The 12,473-nt window shown below is 43.5% G+C and overlaps 1 protein-coding gene across 5 annotated transcripts in view; it reads right to left on the bottom strand.

Moving 5' to 3' along the window:
* EPHB2 (EPH receptor B2) overlaps window positions 1–12,473 on the bottom strand; it is a 776,297-nt gene that overhangs the window by 344,224 nt on the left and 419,600 nt on the right. The window lies entirely within an intron of this gene.

The following is a 12,473-nucleotide window of genomic DNA, read 5'->3' as shown; positions in this document are numbered from 1 at the left end:
CATAAAAAGTTACACACTGGTGGCGCAAGGGGCTTATAAATAAGGCCCTGATTGCGTAAACACCACAGAGAGCGTGTGTTTGTCCACGTCAGCATGACTTACCCCAAAGCATAATATACTGTTGAATAGGCGGTACAGACTCCCCTTCTGCAGGTACACCCTGCTTGTCTAGCACTAATTTCCCATAAACCTTTGCGCTTGCGTCTCCTGGTACCATCCACCCTGCTCCTAAACAAGCTCTGGTGTAGCTCAGGAGAACAGGTGCACTTGTAGTGTTCAGTGGCAGCAGCCACAGGCAAGGGATGAGTGCAAAACTCCAAGATGGAGGCATGCACTGGAAAGCTATATGTGCAAGGGCAACGGTAGTGAGGTAGAAGAGCCCCAAGAGACGCGCGTTGATAAATCTGTAGTGGCGGAAACACCACAGGTGATGGAGGAGCACCATCTACAGAGGCACCGGTCCTGGCTATCAGGGCGAGGAGGAGGCTTTCAGATCTCCATAGTGAAGCCACACTCCACAAGGTGGGTGAGGGGGAGCACATTTAGAATTGGGAAGTAGCGGTATACTGGAATCTCTGGGGAGGAAGTACTAGAAAGGAGGGACACATTTTGATCTGAATGAAGACTACAGTGTAAAAATTTGAAACTTGGTGTGGATAATACTGAAACAGCAGGAGTTACACTGGTCCTTGCCAATGGAAAAATATAAGCCATTTCATGACATTTTCCAGGGAGTAGGAGACACTGAATGGGACACAGACATCGCTGGGGAGAGCCGAGCCAGGGGTCTCTCTAAGCTCTGATAGCCAAAGTATATTCGAGCCATCAAATGGTGTAAACCAGGCCTCAAATGTCATAAGAATATGATAAGGACTTGAGACTTACAAAACATGTATTTTTCAACATTTCCCAGTGCCTCTATTAAGTACATCTGATTATATCACTCGATTGAGTAAGATTTGTTAAAAGTAATATTTTCATAAAATGTGAAACGTCCAACATTACCCTCAAGGCTTCACGACATTGCAGCAAGTTACCTAAGACATGTTAGTTTATCAAGCCCTCAATTTATATAGACTATATTGTTATCACTTCTTGCATGTATGTATCGCAGTATACCTCTATTAGATACCTGTTCTTCTAACTACTATAAAATACTTGAACAGAAAAAAAGAAAATGCCTATTATTTTATAGCAACTGTATACAAGTGAGGTTATTGTAGCACAATGATCATGTACTGAATTACTTCAGTGTGCTCTCAAACCATGGTTACCCTGTACTGGAATAGAAATGGTAAAACGTTGTGCTTTTAGAAGTTTGCAAGGTCACTCCATGCTGAGGAAAACAAATCTGTCTCCCACTGTGCGAGTAACAGCTCTGTTGTATTTTTAGGTCTCGCCTGACCTAGCGCATGCGCTGGTCTGGCGAGACTTATTGAGAGGGCTCCAAAAAGTGCTAACTGGCCAGCCTAGAGCTACAGTGCATGTGCGCGGGCGCGCGCGCCGAGCTTTACCGCGATTACTTTCACTTTGGTGGCCACACGGCCGCTTTGATGTTTGATCGTGATCGCGAACACTTTCACTTTCGCAGCGGCATGGCCGCTTTGCATAACCAATAGGTCTCGCTTTTGAGACCTTATAAGTATTTAGTTATGCAACTGTTGCATAGCTAAACACTTATAAGGTCCCAAAGGCGAGACCTATTGGCTATGCCAATGCTTGTTCTAATTGCTGTGTTTATTTATGAATGGAACATTTCCAGCAGAAAGACAGTAGACAGTACCATGGTGGTCCATTAGGTGATTGGTAGTGGGATGGTTGCAAAGATCAGCCGTGAAGTTGGCTGGTGACGAACTGTCTACGCCAAATAAGTGAATTCTGAGTTATACAACCAGGTATTGTCTCCGAATCACCCGTGAATCTATAGTGCTTGGGTCTATGCTATATACATTCCACTACAAACATATATTATCTCCTATGGGTCAATATGTCTGAAGTGAGAAATTTAGTTGCATCTTTTTGAACAGGTCATATGTGAAAATAAGATAATAGGGGCTGGAGATGGTGCTTCCGGTAGAAAAACTAAAGAATGATGTAGGGGCCCCACTTTCCGTCATCGTTTTAATCACTACACAGAGCCCATCACTGCACATGCACTTGAGGAGCTTTAAACATATTTCACTCAGAGAACCCTAGTTAGGGTTCCATCCCACTTTGTACACCCACCATGACACCTAGGGTCTCCTCGTGGTTAGATCACATTGAGGAATTTATTTCATGTCATCAGACCCCATCAAACATGAACAAATTAGGTGAGTTAATCGTGAAAAAACATGATAGTAATTCCTACCCAGTTACAACAGCATGTTGAATGCCTCAATTTACTTGACATTGTCACCAAATTGAGGGCAATGTTCAACACTATGTCGGTGTCTGCTCTGCAGGGTAATTTTTACATAAGGACCAGTGTAAAAATATATCAATGTCAACACCTGCCACAAAGAATAACTTAGGACCCCATCTCAGTTCAGATTATGATTGTTGGGTATGTCATCAATACCACCACTTCAGATGGCCAAACCTCTTGTACGCAGTTCAGGACAAATTAGATGTCCCTGTTTTTTAAAATGATAGTTTCTGCTTTTTCTGTGTAGTTCAGCTAATACCATGAATATGAACTTCCATACAGCAGAAAAAAGAATCTCAGAAAAAGTGATGTCCAACAGAGTACGCCCCACCCTCATTTAGGGTCATGTTTATGGGGAAGTCATGAAAAACTGGCAGCTGTCAAATTCACTCATCTCCTGAATCTGCTGTCTCATTTGCAATATGGCATAGGGTGGTTTTCCCCAAAGGTGGAGCAGTCGCTCGCTCTGCTGGTTGGCAAACCTATTAAAGGGTCCAGCACTAGACTGAATGACTTAAGAGGGTCTGCCCCAAGGAGGGCGGCCTCGCTCATACTACTTCTACCGGTGTTAATCCTGCCACGATCTGGGATGTAATTCATGACGAACCCAGACAGGAAAAATCCAGAATGTAGCCCCAAGCATTAGGAGAAGACTCCCAGCACATAAAATTGTAAATTGATACTTGTATAGCGCACTACTCACCCGCAAGGGTCTCAAGGCACTTGTACGAATACCGCTGTGGAACCCATCCTGGCTTTCCCTGTGAGGCATCCACTCCTGGGCACCCCCAAGGTGGAGGCCAGGCATCCTTAGCGTTGTGGGGGCCGTTGTGGAGATTAGGCAAGCTATTGCCCAGAGTTGCAGAGTGGGACTCCATGATTGGAATGGCACCGAGGCAAGAATTATCAGGTCCGTGAAATTTTTGAGCCCAAGACCCGCCGAGGCAGGGAATTGAACCCTGGTCCCAGGCTAGACCTCTGCATCAGGGTCTGCCGCTCTAATCATTGAGCCACACTTCTCCACAGGGTATTAATTGTGTTTTTCCCAAGACAGACCACCGTTTTGGCGGTCCAAATAGGTCTGGCAGATGTGTTGTTATTTTTTTTTTTTTGCCACGCAGCCGATCCTGATTCATGGGATAAAACAAGAGCAGCGTTGCGCCCATCCATGAATGTGGAGGACTCGTATAGGCTGGGGTAGTGGAGGCTGGCTTCTGTCACCCAGATTATCAGCAGCCAATCAGCTCAGTACTAAATGTGGCACTTGATTGTCTTAATTGGAATATTTAAGATTTTAGATCTGTAAACTGAAGATTTAAAATGAACCTATGCTAATTGTACAGTACGGAATCTTATCCTTCCAAGCTCAGACTCGCGAAGAGGTTAACTTCAGTCAACCCATAGCAAAATGTACCCATCACAGTGACATCAGACTAAGCGACTTAAACAGAGACAAGTGTTGAGTCTCTGGTCAAGCAATTCATATCTGCAGCAGATGCAGAAGTGTTCTTGGCACAGACACGTAAAAAATTCCCATATGCTGGTGCACCAAGAAATCCTTTTTTTTTTTGTTTGCCAGTTGTTGGAGCCCTAGATTAAATCAGACTATGCTATGAAAAACTCTTTCAGTAGAGTAAGCCAACCTAAACTCCAATTGATTCTCTGACCCAAATACACCACTTTGATAAAGTAACTTGTGTCAACTCGATTCTTACTCTTGGTGCAATCTTCAAACACAGCCGCCCTACATTTTAGGGCAATTGCATGGTTCACTTTTTACATTCCCTGTTGCTCTCCGAGAAAAAACAGAAAATATTGACGGCTTTGAGATGTGACGAGCTCTGTAACATTCACCGCAGTCCAACGAGAAACAGAATGAAGTCAAAGAACAAATGCAATTTCCCGCCAACCATCCAAGCAACAAAAGAGCTGTTTCTGCATGGGAAACAGTCAAGTTCTTATTGACGGACAGCAGCAAAGATCTCAACCATGACGTGGGAAGGGTTTTAGAGTGGTTACTAAACTGCCAATTTTCTATATATCTCAAAGAAAGATCTTTCAGGAGCAATCCGGTTTGTCATCAACATATGTCAGTGCGCTCGGATCACCATACATGTGCTCCCGGGAGGGTGAGGATTGCCACAGCTAGACTCCCTGTGACAGGAGGACATGGTAACATGTCACCCCAAGCCCGAAGAAATCTCAATGGTTTCCTGTGAGTAAATGATCAGGTAAAGACTTTCAGAGCATAGCACAACAACCATTTTTTAAATGTGAAGATTTAAATTATTTATTTAACCAGAGAATGAGAATATGGAGACATCTCACAAGGACTTAAAAAGCACTAAAAACAAAAGCACAGTCTTGACTTTTCTTCTTGTCTATAGTTTAATCACAAAGTTTCAATCACAAACTCTGGATGGACAACAGTCGGTCCTCGTTTCACCAAGACATCTTAATCAAACCTGAAAAAAGATTTATTGATACAATTAAATTAGTTTTCTAATTAGCATTGATTGCTAAGATATACTAATATCACGTTTTTTTATTTTCAATATATACGATTTTAGTATAGCTTAACAATTGACTGTGACTCACATGATATAAACAACCTGCAACAGTGTTGAAAGATGAACTTGCCATGCAAAGATCCTCTCGAATCCTCAAAATCACCGAGTGGGATTTCGAGGATTGGAGTACAGCAAGTGAGTGCAGCCCGCTCCGACTCCACCCACACAAGACATCCAATCAAAGGGGTGGAATGAGCCAGTGTAAAGAAGCGCACTCAGAAGTCCTACCTGAAATGTGGAAGTGACAGCGGCCTAAGGCGTGTTGTGTCACACGCGCCCCTGGAACTTGTTCAAAGGTACACACATGGAGCTTGTTCAAATATACATTTCACACTTCTTCCCCTACTGGCTGAGGCAAAAAAAATGTAAATGCACTGGAGAGTTCACAAGAGAAGGAAAGCTCAAGGTTAAAAAAATGGCTGGAATTCTCAACTGATAAGGAATTTTCTGGTTAATTTCAAATTCCAGGTCATCAATTGTATGAAATTAAGTTCTTAATATGTCAATGATAAAATATTTCCGAATCATGAAAACAAATGTAGTGCGGCTGCACCTCCACGACCCTTATGCGGGTCTTTTAATGTGGTTTGTCTCTGATGATTGGAGTTTAGAGCCACTCAGCAGGCTGGTGAACGAGTCTGCAGGTGTTTTACAGCTTTCATGGAGCCAGAGTAGAAGGTGGGAGTCTTAGTTTTGCAATAGCAGAAAGTTCACCAGCTGGCACATAGTTTTATGGAAACGTCACACATAGCGAGGGATTAACGAAGCTATTGAATGGGAAGCCTTCCCTTCAACACAGTCAAGTCATATTAAAACACTGAAGGTATTATAACGAATCTAATGTAAATAACAGCTGTAAAACATCCCTTCTACAGACTTAGTCAAATTACAGCAGCCCGACCAGTGCTCTATACAATAATCCCACAGTAACAATCCCATATTCCCTCTAATAGCATTGTCCGCTGGTGGTTTCAAAGCTCAGCAGCAGCACCATCAAAGACTTACCTGAAATGGGCCCATCTAAATGCAATGGTATGCTCTGGTTTTGAGTCATCCGGGGCAGTATTTCATGGGGTATATGGAAGTGGTGGTTACAGGGTGCTGCTACCCACTACCTGTTGAAGTAGCGTAAAGCCTGGCATTTGTTTATTGAGACTGAATCGTCACGACTCGTTGAGATATGGGTGAATGAGCAGCATGGCCTCATATGGTTCAGTATGTGGTACAATACAGTGAGCCCAGGGGTTTGTGTGGCCACTGCATTCCAACTTTGGGTGCTTTTTATCACCGACTTGGGTGCAGGGGATGTATTTTCCTTTCTTTCTCTAGTGCTCATGGCATCCTTGCTATCAAATGATCCGGGAGCTGGTGGAAGTCTCTTGCCATACAAGATGTTTCAGTTTGGCAACAGGGTGGCACTGTGCCCTAGAACATCGAATGCTAACCGCTGCTGAGGGGGCGGTTGAACTGTGCTATTCGTTGAGATGTTTATTATTTCACTCCTTTCCCCTCTATGTTTCTGCCCTTGATGGCGTGCATGTGTTTGCCTTGTACACTTACCTTGTACCTGCATCATTTCTCTGTTCTACCGGCAAATGTAATCTATTTTCAAGGTCTACGCTTGCAAGTGTCCTTGTCGCCTCACCTTCACCCGCGTGGGGCTTTAACACAGTCGCTGCATTTGAGCTTCACTATAGCACCACAGTGCAGTAATGGCCACCACTGCAAGGGGGCTCCTCTGTGACCATCGCTGAGATCTATCCTTTTGCTACAGATCTACATGGACAGAAGCTACAGGGATTTAAATCTTTTTGCGGAGAGTATCAACCAGCTACAACTGATACCGACTTCCTTCCATTGCTACTAATGTTACCCATGGCTTTAAGTGGGGATGAAAAAACTGGGCGGTCTGTCAAAGGGCATGACCGACGTAATTGAGGGTGTGGTTTAAAAAGCGATTCTGGGCAAATCACTAATCCCTGTGCCTACCAAAAACAAGCATTGGCATAGCCAATAGGTCTCGCCTTTGGGACCTTATAAGTGTTTAGCCATGCAACAGTTGCATAACTAAATACTCATAAGGTCCCAAAAGCGAGACCTATTGGCTATGCAAAGCGGCCCTGCGGCCGTGAAAGTGAAGGTAATCGGGGTAAAGCTCCCCCGCGCACATGCACTGTAGCTCTAGGCTGGCCTGGTCGCACTTTTTGGAGCCCTCTCAATAAGTCTCGCCAGACCAGCGCATGCGCTGGGTCAGGCGAGACCTAATAATATGGACGATTTCTTTGAGTAATGTTACTGTTACTCCCTGTAAAGCCGTCAAGTTCACATAATAAAGAATTGCAGAAACATCAAAGGAGAGAACTGCTTTTCGTGGGAGCTCCTGCATGACCCGCGCCTTTTCCTCTTACATAGCACAGATGACATTGGGGGTAACAAATACAAGCAGCATTTACTGTTGTTGGCCCTTACTATCGCAAAAAGGGACACTGCACAATTATGGAAGGCGACATCTCCCCCGACCCTGGGCAAATGGAAGTCCAAACTTGATAGATGTATGCGGGCCGAGATTGCAGTATTTTTTAGCACGAGGATGCCCTGCAAAACATCAGAAAATATGGACTCGTTGGGCGTCATACGGAGGAATCGAGCTTCCCTCCCTGCCACCCGCAGACCCATGAGAGGTGCCCCCTATTCCCGAGTGCTCCCTGATCGGTCCTATCCGAGCTGTCTATTACTTGATCCCGCTCCAAATCAGTTATGTATATGTGTCTTGAGCTCGAGAACTGCCTGCAGTTTGTTTTATTTGTATCATGTTTGGCTGGTGTTGAAAATTGGTAAAAATGCTGGTATTTTCATGATGATGATCCTTATTCTCCCACAGGTCATTGTAGGGCGGTTGCCCGATTTCTGTACGAAAACCCTAATAAAATTTGTTGTTAAAAAAAAAAGAGAGAACTCCCGCAGAATTAAAAACTAATGAGCCCGACAGGGACCCGTCACAGCACCTGCTTTTTAGAGCTGCTGGTACTGAGCACAAGCAGGGCCCGGCCCACTTGAAGACCTGACATTACCTTTTATCTTTTATGCTCTTTAAATTCTGGGCATTGCAGGCTTGGTTTGCTTCCATTTGTGGCACATCTATTGCCTACATTTGTGACAAATACACTGCAACAGGCACCGTAGAGTGGGGCTTTTGGATTTCAGTGAGGTTCAGTGTTGTGCAAAAATAAAGTAAAAGGAAGTGCCAAGGCTAGAAAGGAACTGTCAATAAATGCACTGGAACTAAAAGAACACTCACTGATAATGGCTTCAAAAGCCAAGCTTAAAAATGTATTATATTAACCCTACCTCACACCTCTGCATAAAGAAACACACAGCGGATAACAATGCATGACAGCAAACACATGTAATGGCAATATAACAGACGGCTTCAGGCACGGCCCGTGCCCAACAGGGAGACTTCAGCAATGCCTTTGTGCAAGAAACGCCTATTCTTTAAGTTTCAGAAACTCCAAATCACTAGTTCCCAAGTTTACAGTTTGCCTGTGACCTACAAATATATGCCTACATATACAGATGATACTCATATTGCATGAGTACAAACATATTCCATTAGAAATCACTTCCAACTTATTTTATCTTATTTCTTTGATGTAACAAGCAGCTGTATTTGCACTGACGAACATTTTAAATTTTTGAAATAATTTGCGCTTTTTTTTATCCTGTGCCGGAACCCAATTGACTCAACAGACCAATCTTTGTGGCCTATTCCATTTAACTAAAAAAATACCATTATGATGTCCAGAATTTAGATCGAAAGCTACATTATGAACCATAGAGCAGATATCAAATTAGACCTGGTTGGATCTCTCAACTTGCCACAACTTTCCAACCAGGTCTATCGGAGAGCCTGAAGGATTTCCACTAAAGGACTGCTTCGTCAAAAGAAATCCTTCTATTCTGCCCAGAGAGAAACTCCCGGGTGAGCTTATAAATTGTTCACACAGATGATCTCCGGTTTTCCACGGAAGAGGAGATCATGATAGTCCTTTTTAATGTCTATGATTCATGAATGGCACTCGACTACCAAAAAAGTCAATATTCAATTTGTAATCGATTAGGATGACCATAAAAGCTTCATTTCTAAGAACACGTCCTTAGACTTCCTTTCTTTCAACTCAGCGCTAACTAGGTATTGTACTTAAATGTAACGAATATGACCTTACAACCACACATTATTTACCCGGTGAATAAAAGCGCACGTGCAAGCAAGCAGTGCTCCATCGCTCAACAGGCCAGATCAAATCCAACGGGCTTGACTTGGTCTTGGTCTGCAATGTATCAGAGCGAGATAAGGGAAGAGTGTTGGAGCGATCTGCCATGCCAACCTTTAACCTTTCGCCAACACATAATTCATCATCGACACTCCCCGCTCCCCGTGGTACCCGTCATGCTGGCTCAAACAAATTTGCAGATGATCTGATGATAATTTCTCTTTGGAAGTACCCTAGAAATGGACCTTGCAAACCATCCTTCAAGGATAGCGAGGTGTAGGGCTAGCGGCCAGGGAAAGTGGGATTCCTCTGGAACTGGCACCGTTTGCCAGTAAGGAAGAGAGATTCCAGCCGCGCAAAGTCGTTTCCATGGAGATGGGCCAGCTGCCCACACCAGGGCTCTGAAGAGCTCTCAGAATATGACCAACCTTTTGGCAGACATTTTGAGGCAAAGAGGCTCATTTGTTACCAGAAAAAGAATAATGCCATACACTGTTTATTTTACGTAGGCAGAGTGCAACTGTGTGTTCAAGGGAGAAGCAAAAATGTCTGTTAAGACATTGTGTCATAGCCAAAAAATGTGTACTTTCACTTTCAGACGAGATTGACAGAGCCCCCCATTAATTTTCTTAGGTTTGGATCAAACTGTGTTTACTTTGTTTTTCTGATTCATTTAGAGTTTTGAGTATCATCATGCCTTGCGTACGTTCAATATGTGGCGTTATAATCTAGCCCCAAATATTTAGATTTTCTCCGATAGTAGATATATCAGGCACTGTATACTCTGCTGGTATATGTTATCGGCCTCAGTGTACTTACGTCTTTCTGTATTACTTTATAACCTTCAACTGAATTTAAGGCTCACATACTTTCCGTTTCTACGTCACCAGACCCTATGTCCTTTTATGCAACGACAAATGTTGTGTGGTTCTTTGAGGGCACACGGTCAAGCAATAATTTGGTTGTTATTGTAAATTACCAGAGGTTGCTCACTATGCTAGACAAACTTCCCATTAGTTCCTAAATTGTAGGTCTATGGACTGTCACAGTTCGCGTTACACAGGCTCACGTGAGCCTTGACTACACGACTTACTTACCTTATATATCAGTTTTGTAGGACAATGCATATGTATATGTATAAATATTTATTTATAAACCTAGAGAGATGTAAAACTGGATTTTGTTCTACCTAGTTCTCTGAGATTAGCTAAAGAAAAGGTAATATTATGGGTTGGTGACTGTACAACTAAAGTGAGCCCCTCCTTTAAACCCACTATCCTGAAGAATTATTCATGAATCCTTACATCCAGCCCGGATCTATGTGGCAAACGTATATGAATAAAGAAGAGAACTTCATCTATGATATTATTGCCATATCCATGCTAGTTTCTTTGTACAAAAATATAATATTCCATAGCGATCGTCCTGTACACTACCAAAAGTATTTAACTTGTGATTTAGGGCGTGTCCAACCACGCGCTTATTATAACATATTTATAAACCTGCTCAAGTCTGGATGCAAGAGTTACATGTCACAGGCCTGAAGTCCCAAAGGTATTGGGGCCATTCTCCTTGATGGACTCTGTAGCCAATCGGGACACAGGGCGCCAGATGCTGGCAGCAATTCAGAACCACATTGTCTTCAAAATGCGGAACCACAACATTGACAGGAAGCTACCCTGTCCCTAAAAGTGATGGATTTTGTGTGGTGCCACACTGATGATTGAACATGTCAGACATTGCTAGCTGGAATCTCCGATGTCCTTAACATTTTTCCCATGGAGGCCTCCTTCATTTTGCTTTATTCCACTAAAACAAACGTTCTAGTTTCAACTAGATCGTGAATCGAGTTTAGGACGCACCCTTCCTTACCAGGTGCGTGAAATGAAAACCGCGCTCCAGAACAGTACATACTCCCTTGTCTGTTCCTGGACCTGCCAATGGAAAGATGTGGCTTCTGTTTTCGCCCCATGTGTTAAGGGGTCTCTTGAGAAGGGATTGCAGATGAGGCGGAGTGATTCTTCAGAAGGGTCCAGGTTTCCTGGATAGGGTTAGTGCGGGGCTGCTAGTGCCCTGTTATCCTGTTTTCTTCCCTTTCAACATATAATCAGATTTGAGGTAACATGGTCAAAGGAACTGGCAAGACTGATAGTCCTGGAAGGATGTATGACGTTACAACGCGTGCTGTTACAACGCGTGCTGTTACAACGAAACTTTTACAACGCAAGTGGATTTTTCAACGCTATGCCATTACAATGCAAGTCTTTACATCGACTTGCGCTAGATGGCGTGCTAACATTAGAAAAGTGTAATTTACTATTCCAACTCCAGTCCACTTAACAGTATGAAGGTGTTGGGATAGTAAACAACACTATTTGTAATGTTAGCACGCCATCTAGCGCAAGTCGATGTAAGAGACTTGCGTTGTAATGGCATACGTTGTAAATCCACTTGCGTTGTAACAGTTTCGTTGTAATGGTAGTGCGTTGTAAAAGTTGCGTTGTAAAGGTTGTTTACCGTCCTGGAATGTTGTACTATATTAATATCATCTATGGCTTTGTTGCGCGGGATGACTCAATGGCTGAGATATAGAGTTGCACAGTGCCAGATCAAACAAAGTCTGTAAGTACCCAGAGCAGGCCCATGGTGACTCACAAATGGTGTGGTGTGTGGGAAAGAATGGAATGTGGGGGTTTCAGGCGCTAGAGTAACGGGTATTTTCACATTAAAACGATATCAGCTCCGTGCTGGAAAAAAAAAAAAAACATTGGACACCCTACAGTGAAATGTCACACTCCGCTTGTACATAATTTAGATTTTGCATGCATGTACACCATCAACTATGATTATCCTATAAACAAAGACAAGCGCAGAGTGGTGCGCTCATTCATTGAGGATTAAGCCGCTGTCATTGTCTGTACATTCCATCCGGGGCGACCTAGCAAGCAAGTCGGCTTGCGATTGGTCCTGGAGGTAGCACATTGCATTGGTGCACAGTGTGACAACTGGACCTCTGTACACACACCACGTCCTAAACCATGGAGGCTTGTTTCTGGGAGCAACCAGAAGGAAAAGGGAAGAAGCAGACAGGAGAACAACAGAGAGCGTGCAGCAAATGCAGATGCTAAATCGTTTGGCACACCACAGTGCTCTTTCTGTCGCGGAAACCTACCGCTTTCATGAATGACGCGTGGAGATGGGCAAATGAAAGAGCGCATGGGT

This window comes from Triturus cristatus, chromosome 1_2, assembly GCF_964204655.1.
Source record: "Triturus cristatus chromosome 1_2, aTriCri1.1, whole genome shotgun sequence".
Taxonomy (NCBI): Eukaryota; Metazoa; Chordata; class Amphibia; order Caudata; family Salamandridae; genus Triturus; species Triturus cristatus.
Note: the sequence above shows the minus strand (reverse complement) of the source record. Positions and strands in the feature narration are given on the sequence as shown.